Source organism: Aythya marila, assembly GCF_965140915.1.
Source record: "Aythya marila genome assembly, chromosome: 3".
In the NCBI taxonomy this organism is placed as follows: Eukaryota; Metazoa; Chordata; class Aves; order Anseriformes; family Anatidae; genus Aythya; species Aythya marila.
In genome coordinates this window covers 67,262,972-67,276,615 of record NC_139044.1, presented here as the reverse complement: position 1 = coordinate 67,276,615, position 13,644 = coordinate 67,262,972, and the positions used below count along the sequence as shown (strand labels likewise).

The following is a 13,644-nucleotide window of genomic DNA, read 5'->3' as shown; positions in this document are numbered from 1 at the left end:
TAGGTCTTTTTATTGGTCTCGCAAAAGGCATAACAAACAAAGGAGAGGATGTTGTGAACTGTATTTCTATATACTACAGAATATTGAAATGCTGCCAAAGATTAGGCACAATACAAAAGGGAATAAACAAGGAATTAGTTAAGGTGCAGACATCAAAAGAATGATTTAAGAAGAAATGACAAGGAAAATGTTTATTTTCCTGAAGAGCAAATTCTTCTTACTTTCACCTCATAATTTACATTTCTGTCAAAATTAGTTTGTAAAGAGGATGAAATTGTACTCTTCTTGTATAACTCCCTTTAGCTAACTTCAGACATTATATTAATATATAAATATCTACTTGTGAGCTGGTCATTTGATGTTCCCTTTGCATTGGGAACAATTGAGGAGCACAGGCACTCTTATACAGTGTGATTCATCTGATTTTCGGATGAGATGGACAGAACCTTATATGCTTCCACTGATTTGCAAGCAAATGTAAAATATGAGCTGACACACAGACTTCACAGAATCACAGAATTTCCTAGGTTGGAAGAGACCTCAAGGTCATCGAGTCCAACCTCCAACCTAACGCTAACAGCCCTCCACTAAACCATATCCCTAAGCTCTACATCTAAACGTCTTTTGAAGACTTCCAGGGATGGTGACTCCACCACTTCCCTGGGCAGCCTGTTCCAGTGCCTCACAACCCTTTCAGTGAATAAGTTCTTCCTAACATCTAGCCTAAAACTCCCCTGGCTCAACTTAAACCCATTCCCCCTCGTCCTGTCACCAGGCACGTGGGAGAACAGGCCAACCCCCACCTCGCTACAGCCTCCCTTGAGGTACCTAAAAAGAGCGATAAGGTCACCCCTGAGCCTCCTCTTCTCCAGGCTGAACAAGCCCAGCTCCCTCAGCCGCTCCTCGTAGGACTTGTTCTCCAGGCCCCTCACCAGCTTCGTCGCCCTTCTTGGCGAACAATATACAATATACAACAATATACTTCTGTATAGCAAGCATATATTTTTTTTAAGATAAAGTCCTTTCTATGATTTTTTTTCCCATCATTTTTTATATACTATATGCTTTCAAAAAAAAAAAAAAAAAAAAAAGTAGTAGTTTGTACTGAAGAAAATCAGATTATTTTTCTTGGAGTACTTGAGCAGTAAGCCTATTTTAAGCCAGCTGCATTTAATAAAATGAACTCCATGCAATATCTGGAACTTCCAGGTCACAAACAATCTAGCAGATAAGAGCTTTATTGTAAAACATCACCTTATTGATATATTCAGTATTAATACAACTGAGGGCATAGGCTACTTAATTAAAATACTTGTTTAAAAAGTGATTTTAAATTTGGAATAGTTGTAGAACTTAGTATGTACAACCTTTTCTACATTTAAGGTCTGTGAAAGCTAGGTCATAGTAAGGCCCGTAGCAAGGTTTATGCATGCATATTCTGCATGCAATGTCTGCTGGGAAGTGAATGTCAAAAAACAACAACAACAAACCAAATCAAATCAAAACCAAAGAGCAACAAAAATGTAAATTTTCAGTATTTTCCAAGATGTGGAACAAATGTAAGCTAGTAAATGTGATTTTATTATTATTATTATTATTATTATTATTATTATTATTATTATTATTATTATTATTATTATTATTATTATTATATATATTCCCATTAGTACAAGACCTCAGTCTTTGTATTGACCTGAAATTGCAGGGTCTCAGAATTTGTCCATGCTTGTCTTAGTCTGAGCTTTATCTCGCTTTAACAGTTTAGTCAAATGACTAACATATGACATGTTTAATTCTACACTCAGTAAATACTACATACAGTAGATGTCTGACAAATTAAGGCAGTTGTATAATAATAATAAATAAATAATAGTCATTTCTGTCAGTCTGGGCTGGGAATGCTGCTGTGCCACTCAGATGAGCTGGGAGCCAGTGAGAAGGAAGTAGTTTGTGTTATGAAAATGTATAAACACAAACAGAGTACAAGACAGGGTTGGAAGAAACCATCAACATCACACTCCTTCTGGCAGAGAAGCCCCCACTGGGAACATGATCCTGAAGGACTTTACTGTGAGGGTGACAGAGCACTGGCACAGGTTCTCCAGAGAGGCTGTGGAGTCTCCATCCCTGGAGGTATTCAAAACCTGCCTGAATGTGATCCTCTGCCATGTGCTCAAGGTGACCCTGCTTGGCAGGAGAGTTGGACTAGGTGATCTCCAGAGGTCCCTTCCAACCTCAGCCATTCTGTAATTCTGTAACTTTATGATGCTGACAACACCTTGTAAACCCTTCCTGCATTCTTCTTGAGAGGAACAGCCTTAGGATCCATGGGAACATTTGAAAGGTGATCGTAACACAAAAGAAAAGGGCAGGTACTAGGAAGGTTTTAGCTGCATTATAAAAGAGAGAGACTTTTCTCTAGTACGTAACTTGGACCGTTATACTCTTTAAACAATAATTGGATTGAAAGTCAATTCTCGGTGATGTATATATAAGGAGTTCTCTTTTGCCTACGGATAAGATCTTGTGCAACACAGATAAAGCCTGTGAATTTATGAGATCCATGGGTAACATGAGCTTGCAAAGCTAAGGTACACCTTTGCAAATTTGAGCTTTGTAGAATACAACCTAAAGGAAACTTAATGGTACCCTGCACTACTAAGCATCTCTATATCACTATTTCTATTACAAAACCATACTTTTTTTTTTGCAATCTACAAGTGGAAGTATTATCATGTGGGAAAGTTTGTCTCAGTTCCCCCTCTGATAAGAATAAACAACTTGGTTTCTTTAGGTTGGAAGGTTGCCGCTATGTGATGTGTTTCAAGAAGTCAGGAAAGAAGAGCGGATCTGGAGTATTTGGCAAGTGACAGCTTTGACTCACAAGTTTTTGATGGAATTTCCTGCTACCTTTGGGAAAACAATATGCAGATGACAAGGCCTTAGTCTACATAGAAGAGCTGGGCTCAGAAAGAGTATAAGAGCATTCCTTAAAAATATAAACAGCTTATTTGAAGAATTCATGAGTATTTTGAAGATGCTCTTTTTTAATTACATATAACTTTAGCTTATAAATCCACACACTAGAAATGTAAAATACTGTATTTATACAACATACATATTCACTTTGAGAACATGGTTGTAAAAATTATCCTGCAAAAAATGAAACCCTTTAAGTATTCAGCATCTACTCACAAAGGACTAATTATAATACTTTTTCTTTGCTAGTCCTGCATAGTTTCACTATGAAGTTGTTTTATAACATGACAATCAAATAGAACTGGTAAAAATTGGGAAACTCCAGTGCTTTTATTAGTGAATCACTAAAAGCATTCTAAGAACTCTACGGCCTGTTCCGTGCAGCCACCTACCAAACCTAAGATATTTAAGATTCCTCTAAGCTTTGTGTAATTTTCAGCAAGGGCCAGAGTATGTCACTGTCTTTTTGGTGAGTGTGTTTTTGAATACCCTCAACTGTACAAATAAACACAGACATATACTTTGTTTGTTTGTTTTTTAATGAAAAGAGTACTTCATCATACACAGATGAAAGCAGTTGTGATCTTAGAATAAATTGGCGTCGCATGCTTCATATGAACAGAAAAGGTACTTAAGGATTCTTAATAAATTATCTGAATGCTAAAAATTATCCAGTTGGAAGCCTCTTGGAGCCCATTAGTACTTGCAGAGGCATCCAAACACTTCAGAGTGAGCATCTTTTTCCCCCTCAGGGTAGTTTGGCCCTAAAATGTTATGTTCCTCGCTCTTCTTTCTCCCTCTGCACAGCCTGCTCTTCAGCTTCCTTTCACCACAGCGCCTTGGGATCACCCCGCTCCCCAGGAGCACGGGAGAGGGAACGAGGCAAGCGCGCAGCGACGTAAAAAGAGCAATGAAGAGGGAAACCTACACCCACGGCAACCTGCACCGCGGTGAGGTACGTAGCAGACAACGCCGTGAGCGAAGGCCAAGCGCCATGAGGGGAGCTCCCCGCCCCGCCCGCTCGCTTTACGGCAGCGCCGCGCCACGCCGGCTCTTTGCGGCAGCGGGACGGGCCGGCCGTCAGGCAGGTGCGCGGCCGGGGGTCGGGCGGCGGCGGCGGGCGGGGGCTGACGGGCGGGCGGGCCGCGAACCCGGGCCTCGACGCCGGGCCTCGGGTGGGGACAGGCGGCTTCGGGGCGGTAGGGCCGGGGCCGGGGCCGGGGCTGGGCCTTGTCCCGACGCCGCGGAGCTGACGGGCGCGGCGCGGTGCCCTGGCCCGGCAGCGGCGTGGCGGTGGAAGGCAAACGCCGGCCCCTCCCGCTCCGCTCCGCTCCGCGCCCCGTCGGTTCTAACCCGGGTGCGGCCGTTGGAGGGGGAGTAACGGGCGTGTTGTCAAGTGGGAAGCGGCGCTGGCGGTGTTGGGTGGTTTCGGTGCTTAGTACTGGTGTTAATAAACGCAGAGCACTGGGAATAAATACAACCGAGCCGTGTGGGGTGTTGTTTTTTGTTTTTTGTTTTTTTTTTCATTCACTGTTGGGTTCATCGTGGTTGGTAGTGGTAGGCTGATGGCTTTGCTTGTAAAACGTGTGGCTGTCAGTGGTGGCCTACAGCTTACCGCTCAGGTGCTTCAGGAGAGCCTGTTGTGATGGAATCCACAGAACCTTCCTGTTTGAGAGCTTTTACCAGTTTTGAATCTTCTTGTTTTCCACATACTTACAGTTGCACAGACCCCTTCCAATCTTTTTTCAAGGACTGCCTGAAATAGTACTGTTGGAATGGAACCAGTAATCTGCAGAATTCTGAAGATGCTTATTGCAGGTGGTTTTACTTTTTTGTTACCTTTACTTTTTGAGCCCATTTGGACTCAAACTTAGACTTTACTTGACGTTTTACTGTAGTAGAAAAAAGTTAAAGATCCAATTTCCGGAGGAGATGCGCTAAGACATCCATGGGGTAGGTTACAGATACACGTTGTTAGGAAAAACAAACTAACTCCCTGTCAGTTTGGATGCAAATTGGCTTTGATCAGAAGACCACATTGTATGCATGAGCTTCTGAGTTAAAGTAAACATACTCTGCTTTTCAGTAGACACCATAATAAAACAATTTACTTTGTATCTGACTTGTTTCTGGCCATAGTAGAGTGAACTTGTAGTGTCCTGGATCTAGGTGTGTAAGTATATGGAGGAACTCTTTTCCCCTTTCTGTAGGAACACTGACAGAATCCCATCTAGGTCATCAGTGCTTTGTCGTGGAACCTTTATGGATTGTGTAAATTACACATTAGACCTTATCAGTCTTCTTGAGAAGTTAGCTTGCCTTTTGGAAGAGATCGGAGCACTATTACATGCTTTCCCACTAAAGTAGGGAGAAGGTGAGAATTAAATTGTCAAACAACAGTATTTTGTTCAGCAGTTCTATGTTTATGGAGTTGTTTTCTTTTGAAGCTAAAGCTGAAGTGATACTTAGGTAAGTTACCTGTTTTTAAATTGAGAAGAGGAATGCACACTTTTATGTTCTTGTTCCTTCCTTTTTTGCAGCCATTGCATATGCATTTGAAAGCTATCAGCGTTTCTTTTCCCAGTAACTTAATTAACTCACATTCGTTAAACCTTTCCTAGTAGGTAATGTTGTCTCGTGTTGTCTTGTGGCTGGTCGTTATTGTTATCCTCCACTGCATCTTTTTAAATTGGTGTTTCTTTCTAGAATCTGCGTGCATAACAAAGATAAGCGCTACAATGGAGTCTTGATACAGACTCATGGAAGGAAATTTTCCTAGTAGAGTGTTTTACTAACAGTTGGTGAAGTTGGTGTTTGGCGCTTTTTAGTCTATACAGTACTTATTAAACAAAATCATGCTTTGATGTGTAGAGGAAGAATTAAAACCAAACTCTACTCTGTAGTGCGGATGTACTCACCTGATGAAAATCCATTTAACAAAAGATCTGTAATGGGTTGTTAGAAATGTGATAGACGAAGTCTGAGCTAAGAAGAGAAGGAACCAATGGTTGGACCCACAAACAGTTTGAGAGTCGTGAAGTTACTAAATCTGAAATTAAAATCCTTAGAATCTCTGTTGTCATCTGACCCCAGACCTCCCTGCTTTCAAACAAAGTATTTGTCTACCATGGAGTTCTGCCTTCTCTAGTGGCCAATGGCAGGTGCTTAGATGTGCTGGGGGGAAAAAAAAGAAAACATACAGTGCATTCATACTGTCCTTCAGCAGTCAGTGCTTTAAATATCTGATGAGCTGCCTATAAGCCATCTGGTTCAATATCTACAAAGTTATCTGAGTTCCACTAATTTGTCTAATCCTTTCTTGAGCATGCTTGAACTTCGAGTCTTTTTGGCATGTTGTGACAATGAATTCCCAGATTTAATTATGCTCTGCATAGGAAAGGCTTTCCATTTGATACTGTTTTCAACCTAACATTCAGTTTTATTGTGTACCTCCTTATTCTTACATGTTTATAAGAATATATGCGTATGTAAATGTTCTTACAATAGTTAGGCATTCTGTATTTACTCAATCTTGCTTTTAAAACACCTTATCACACTATAGACATGAGCAATTTCATGTTTGTTGCAAGCACAGTCCATACAGGGATCTACTGTCAGAGCTTTCTTTACGCTCACCTCTCCCTGAGGAGTTTGATCTTTGCACAAAGGATCTGGCTCGGCTGGAGTTAACTTTTGTCATAGCCATAACACTTTGGATTTATGGCTAAAGCAGTGTTGATAATGCACGAATGTTTTGGCTGCTGCTGAGCAGTGCTTGCACAGCGTCAAGGCTTTCTTTTTCCCACTCTGCCTGCCCAGTGAGTAGGCTGGGCAAGAGGCTGGGTGATGTGTAGTGTCATGTTCAGCATGAAAGCTGAAGTTGAGGAGGAAGGAAGAGGAGGGAGTTTGGGTCCTAAGGTGTCTCCAGTTTGCAGATTGGCAGAGAATAGTCTGCCTGTGGGACACTGTGGTTTCTTTTTTTTGCTTTTTTTTTTTTTTTTTGTCTATGTCTATCTTTTGCCTGTTAAACTGTCCATAACCCAGCCATCATGAGCTTCTCATTTTTGTTCTATGTACTTTCTCCCCTATCCCACTGAAGGGGTGAGCAAGCGGCTGTGTGGGTGCTTGGCTGCTGGCTGTGGCAACCCAGTACAATGCTTTGTGCAGATTTTCAAAGATGTGATGGAGGTTGTGATCTTTGGTTCTGTGGTAACAGTGCTTACTGAACTAATCAGTGGTGGGGAAGATTCCTGTGCCCTCTATTCCTTGAGGTAATTGTGTTGAAATGGCATAGAATATTCCACTTGGAAGTTGTGTACAACTTTGCATAATTTATTGAAAATCCATTAGGCTAGAGAGAAAGGGAAGACTTAGGCAACAGTGTTCTGGGCTGCTTGGGCATTTTGTTTGTCTTTGAAAGGGCAGTTGATGTCTTCTGTGTAGTATGGTAAAGCATGGACTAGAGTTTGGTGGCCAGCCTCTAGCTGAGCAAATCTTTCTGAGATGTGAAGAGAATCTTGTGCTCTTTTTTCAGTTTGTTGAATCTCCCTAACGCTAGAGAACATGTCTAAGAGGCAAATGGAGAACTATTATATTTGATGTATTCTAGGGAGGGATAAGTTGCTGGCTTTCTCCTTTCCTTGTATACAGAACTTAGGATCATGGCTTAGGGATATGGGCTACACACCTCCCTCATCTTTTTTCTCATCTTTTATTCTCTGGCATGCATTTTCTCTGAGCCATCTGTTACTCTTGCTTGCCCTAAGTCATATTGAAAGTTTGACCTGAAAAAGAAACTGAATCTCATATTACAGGCCTGAATATTAGTTGTAGGCTGGTCATAAAGTAAGAACAGATAATCGTGGACTGATGAGTCAATGACTTTGAAGAGTTTATCAGGTGATCTGTAGAGTAAATTTCAGTTTTCCACTTGTAAATCAGATTCTGAGGAAATTATGAAAATAAGTAAATGAATTTGCACAATAGTGACTGTGGTGAACTCAAATGTTTCTTAAGACTTAAGGACAAACTATGTCAACTCAACCACTTTTTTGAAACTGATAAGGAATGCTGAACATAATTGTTTTATGAGTCTGTATTTGGAAACTTGATTCTGATTAATGTATTAAAGAAATATGAATATTCTTAGTCCCTGCTGTAGGGGGGAGCAATTTGTCTTTGAAAGTACAAAAAAGTAGAGAGAATCTCTGAAGAATTTACGTTTCCATTTCTTTCAAGAAATCAGTTATTAATGATGAGTTGACTGTGGCTAGCAACCAAGCACCCACCCAGCTTCTTGTGCACTCCCCTCTCCTGTGGGATGGGGAGTAAATAGAAGGAAAGCAAGAAGACTGGTGGATCAAGGTAATGGCACTTTAATAAGGAAGGCAAATGCTGTGTGCCCAAGAAAAGCAAAGAGATAAATTAATTCACTGCTTCCTATTGTCAAGCGCCTGCCTGACACTTTAGGGCAAGTAGTGCCTCAGCACATGTAACGGTTGCTTGGGAAGACATGCCATAACCATGACTGTTCCCCCCCGAGTCCTGTACCTCCTTTGCCTGAGTTTTTATTGCTGAGCATGAGATCATAGGGTACAGAATATCCCTTTGGATAGCTTGGTTCAGCTGTCCTGTCTGTGTCTGCTCCTAAAGTTGCTGGGGAGGATGGGGAGAGAAGGTTTGATGCTGTGCAAGCACTGTGCAGCAGTAGCCAGAGCACAGGAGTGTTGCCATTGCTGTTTTAGCCCCAAATGAAAAGCACAGCACCATTTGGGCTGCTATGAAGGCTTATCTCCACCCCAGCCAGACCACACACGCTACTGTGAAATTCTGATGGGGGGCTGATTGTGTAAGGAAGGGAAAATAACTAGGCAGGAGGGAGACAGAATATTGTCGGTAACTCTGAAAAAGATAATACACAGTGGGGAGTACAAACTTGGTGATGTACAGCTCTAATGTTTTGAATTTTTACGGCTCTGAAAAAGTTAGAGTGAAGAACTTACCTCCTCAGGTACCACTGTCCCTGCTAAAAATTGCAGGCAGAAAACTGCTTGGCCCATTGACAGGTCTCAGAGCTGCTGCCTCTGAAGTATGAGCATAAATATAATGCTTGGTTATGTCATTTTCTTGTTGTTATGACATTTTTTTGTTTATTTGTTTTTAAGGAGTCTGTAGAAGTTAATTCTTTAAATCTGAACGCAGTTTGTATATCTGGCATGCTAAATATTCATGAAAGTTCAAAAGCTTTTAATTATGAAATAGGTGGATCTTGGCTTGTGGATATTTCTTACAGTACAATTTGTCTAAAACATTTTAAGGAATTTTTCATAATTTGACTACATGTAACTATTTCAAAAACTTCACAACTGGAAACAAATCTTTAGCCTCGCCATATTGCTAGAGATAAACTGGAGTTATTTTCCTCCTCGGTTTATCAGCCAAGAACAGTAACACTGTGCATCAATTTTATTTCTTCTGCTTGTGTTCTCATGCAACAAACATACATTTCTTATGTTCACAAGATGTGAAGAGAGAGTTCAGTCTTATCACTACAGGAAACCATACAGGTGGCTTTCTCAGAGTAGCCTCTTGCAACGCTTGCAAGCCCTTCAGGCAGATAGCCCAGGAAGAGTGGGCAGCGCAGCTGTTTGTTTCAATTTTAGCTTGCAAGCACTGTAATATTACAGGACCGTAGCACTTATTATTTTTCTTAGTCCTTATTTTAAAGTGTAATAATAAATTTTCAAATAGGAAGCTACCATTTTCTGGTCATAAAATAGCTGAGGTGCTGTTTGAAGTTCCCGCTTAGTATTTGCGTGCTCAAAGGAAGACAATGGATTCTCTCTGACACTATTTAATTACAATATGTACCTACTCAATAGGTGAATGTTTATGTTTAATTATGTATTGTAAAAGCCTACCTTATAAAGAAGTATGCATGCTTTCAGGCTATATAGATATGCTTAAAAGGGTGCTTCTTGCATTTTTTCATATATTTTTAGCCTAAATTTTTGGCCCTTTTTTTTCTACATCTTAAAGACATTAAATTATTTAAATATGGGGTTCTTTATGTGATAAATAAATATAATCATTTTTTATTTAAGCCAAATAAAAAATGAACAGGTATCCCTCCTTGGGTCAGCTTCTGGTATGTTTGATACAACCTTGGGTTTCCCTAAAACTTTGTTCCCAGGGCAGCAGTGTGTTCCTGCTGTACAGGAGGAGGAAGATCTGAAGAGGGAGGCACCCCTGAAGGTGACCTAATTGCTGAGGTTGTTTGGGCCAGGCTTTCAGCTCTTCCTCAACTGGAAAAGCTTGTCTCGATATGGTGATTTTCAGAATCTGTATGCCTCTTGCCCTTCGCTTCAGTATTTGACCTTATTATGTCAAACAGCAAGCTCCATTTTGAATGTGAGTGTCTTCCTGATAGGAAAGGCAAACTTCCATGTTTCTGACCTCCAAATTGGACTGGGGAAAGTTACCGTGATTTTTGTTTCATTCCCAGGTAGGTTTGTTAACAAGCATGGGATTCCGTGTATGCTTAAATCATGACGTTTTTCAGGAAATTAGAAATTGCTGGGAACTGCATATCTTTGGCAGTTGGATACATTGGTAACAGAAGCTGATGGAGACTTCAGGAGGAATATTAGATGGAGGGTAGTATAGTGCTAAAATCTACTCAAACATGAGAAAACTTACATAGGTATATTTGAGGTATTGAAACAGGATTTAAGACGCAGTAGCTCAGTGAGTAATGTTCAAGGGATGCTTATCTGGTCTGTGATGTTTACGTAGTCTTCTGAGCACATTCAAAATTAGAACAGTTGTTAAGGAAGTGAACTGGGAAAAATGCACAGCTTTCAGCTCTCAGTTGCTGTGTATCATTAGGAAAGCATTTACTGTATCTTTGTAATGAAACGTGTATGCAGTCATTGTGTCCTGATGACCATTTACATTGATGTTAATAAGAAAAGTTGCCCTACTCAAATATACTCGACTGTCTGGGGAAGATTACTGATGTTGCTATCTAGGAGAGTTTTACTCAAACTCTGTCATAATTTTCTGCCTCTTCTTCTTCTCAAAAACTGTAACAAGTTTCAATCAGGGTGCTGAATGGTAGAGAAAGTTTTTTTTTTTTTCTGTGTGTGTGTTTTTTGTTTTGTTTTTAAGAAAAATGTTACAGACATAAATGAATGTAATAAATCCAAATGTTGCTAACTATAGCAAACAAGTTACACAATATTACTTGCATCATTGTAATGAAATTAATACGTTTGTGTGCGCAATTGGTTATTTTTATTTACATGTAATGGATCATTTTCTAAATATTCCTGTATTCTCCATTACTATCATTGATGAAAATTCTGACTCTCACAAAAGGTGCTGGAAATAGGATGAACATATTTATAGCTGATAGTTCTGGGAATTATTCATTTAGTGATAGCCAAAGTTGGCCAGAACTTGTTTCCGTTGAGAGTCAGTTCTGTATTTTTAGTACACAACAATGAAATTAGTTTTCTTGTACATTACTTAGCAGTACTGTAGAATCTATAACTTCTTTCTGAAGTGGTCTGCATATTTCTGTTTTGAAAAATAATTATACGGTTTGTTTTTAAGTACTTTTTTTTTTTTTTTTTCCTTCTAGATTGTGCCAGCATTACCTGTATTATTACCAGTTTTATTGAAGAAATCACTGGACACAAAAATGTTTTAATATTCTCTGTAAATGAGAAGTCTTGCTTTGGTGCTTTCATAGAACAATTGTTCTTAAAGATCAAATGTGAATCTTGGTTTCAGTTGTACTGTGCTTGTACTAGTACAATGAGTTGCCTGCTAGGTGCAATGATTTTTATTAACCATAACTAATTACTACAGAAGCCCTTGACAAGGCCTCTTGATATATGTTAAGACAGTTAATTCAAAATTGACGTCCTGTCTTTCCAAGCGATACAAACTTCCAATGACTTTCTGTGAAAATAAAGAGTTCATTTTATACCATGAATAAAGCACAAATTTTGTGATCCGTTTCTCATGTAACTAACGATACCTGCCACTTTACCTGTGAGTCAGTGCAATTCTTGGGCATCTTTTTTTTTTTTTTTGATGATGAATTCAGCAGTGTATAAAGTAGCCATGTCATAAAGCACCAGAGAGAATGTTATTTAACCAACTTGTTCATTGTGATTTTGGTGGTGCAAACAGTGACGCAACTCCTCCAGTCAAAGTTAGAAACAAAAAGCATTGTCCAATGATTAATCATTTTCCGATGGTTAATGTGACTTTTGTCAATTGAGTCTCAGAAATATATCTTCCAAGACTGTAAGAGTTTTACCACTGATATATGTGGACTTGTCCATATATGCAGATTTTTTTTGTCTTTTAAGATCAGTTTATCAAAATCACATACCAAACATACACGTGCAATAACGTGGCTGGCTATATGTGCTGTAGTGTGTTTGCAGCTTCTGGGTGCTAAGGCTACTAATACTGGTTCTCTTATTTTTGTGCAGTGGCGTGTTAGCTGTGAGGCCACTCAGTTTCTAGGACTGGGAAGAAGGTCAGTGCTTCAAGGACACCTCCATTAGATGTTTGGTTTATTGTTTCATAGGAACATAGCTTTCTTAAAGTTGACGGCAACTAGTGGGTGGTTATATGCCACTTAAAAACTATTTTCTAGGTCATCCCATAATACTGTTTTGATTTTAGTTTCTGAAAGAAGTCTGAGCTTTCTCAAGGTTATTTTTGGAATCTTACAGCTTAGGGTAATGTGCAGTAAGAGAGCGATCGTACTCATACCACCTCTCCGTTTTGTCCTGAATAATAGCGTACAGTCAGGGTCTTGAGTAATAGTGTACTTGGCTTGGTCTTTTGTTTTACTGTACTGAGATCCTTCTAAAATAATAAAATACCTGTACTTTTCTTAAAAGGAAAGCTTTGTATTTCCTTCAGAAACATCTGGGGGAGATGCTCCAGATTCAGAATCATTCAATTCCAACCTTGAGGCCTATTGAAAATGTATTTTGAAGTAGATTAGAGTTAATTATGAAGGATAATAATGGCATTGAGTGGATAATAAACTTCCAGTTCTTTAGAACTGGAAGATAATACAGTATTCTGGGCATTTGTTTAATTGTCTGCAAGTCTGATAAGTGATTCAGGTGCTTAAATACACACCTATTGCTGATTTTAAAACCTCATAGTATTTCATATCCTGCACCTGTTTGTGAGGGCATAGACACTTCCCAAGTCATGCATCGTATTAACTGGCCATGCAGGTATCTTAGGTATTGCAAAGGGTCTCAAATGCCAGTAGGTACTATGCTCAGGGACTAAATCTCATCCAGGTTCCTGTCATAAGTGAAGCTTGAATCTTCCAGTATGATTCAGGCACAGATTTTCAAAAACCTTTTCACACCTAGGTGGTTTCACATAGAAGAATGTTGTTAGATATGCTCTGAAAGAAGCAGCTTTGCGTGGTACTTCTCTGTAAGCATTGTAATGTCATCTCATATGTGTGTTGTAAACATAACTGCAGTAGACGTGAAGTACTCTAATAATAATGAAGTACATATGTACGAGCCCAGAGTATCCCATAAAGCTCTTTGGGGCAGTATTCCAAATGAGAATTTCCCTGTACAGATTCATGGTTTCATAAGTAGGATGCTT

At 39.7% G+C, this 13,644-nt stretch overlaps 1 protein-coding gene across 1 annotated transcript in view; it reads left to right on the top strand.

Annotated features, from left to right (window-relative positions):
- Positions 1 to 4,048: 4,048 nt before the first annotated feature.
- Positions 4,049 to 13,644, top strand: part of ASCC3 (activating signal cointegrator 1 complex subunit 3) — a 281,915-nt gene continuing 272,319 nt past the window's right edge. Inside the window, exon 1 of the mRNA XM_082756805.1 lies at positions 4,049 to 4,067. The gene's annotated coding sequence lies outside the window, so the exon portion shown is untranslated. The remainder of the gene's footprint in view (positions 4,068 to 13,644) is intronic.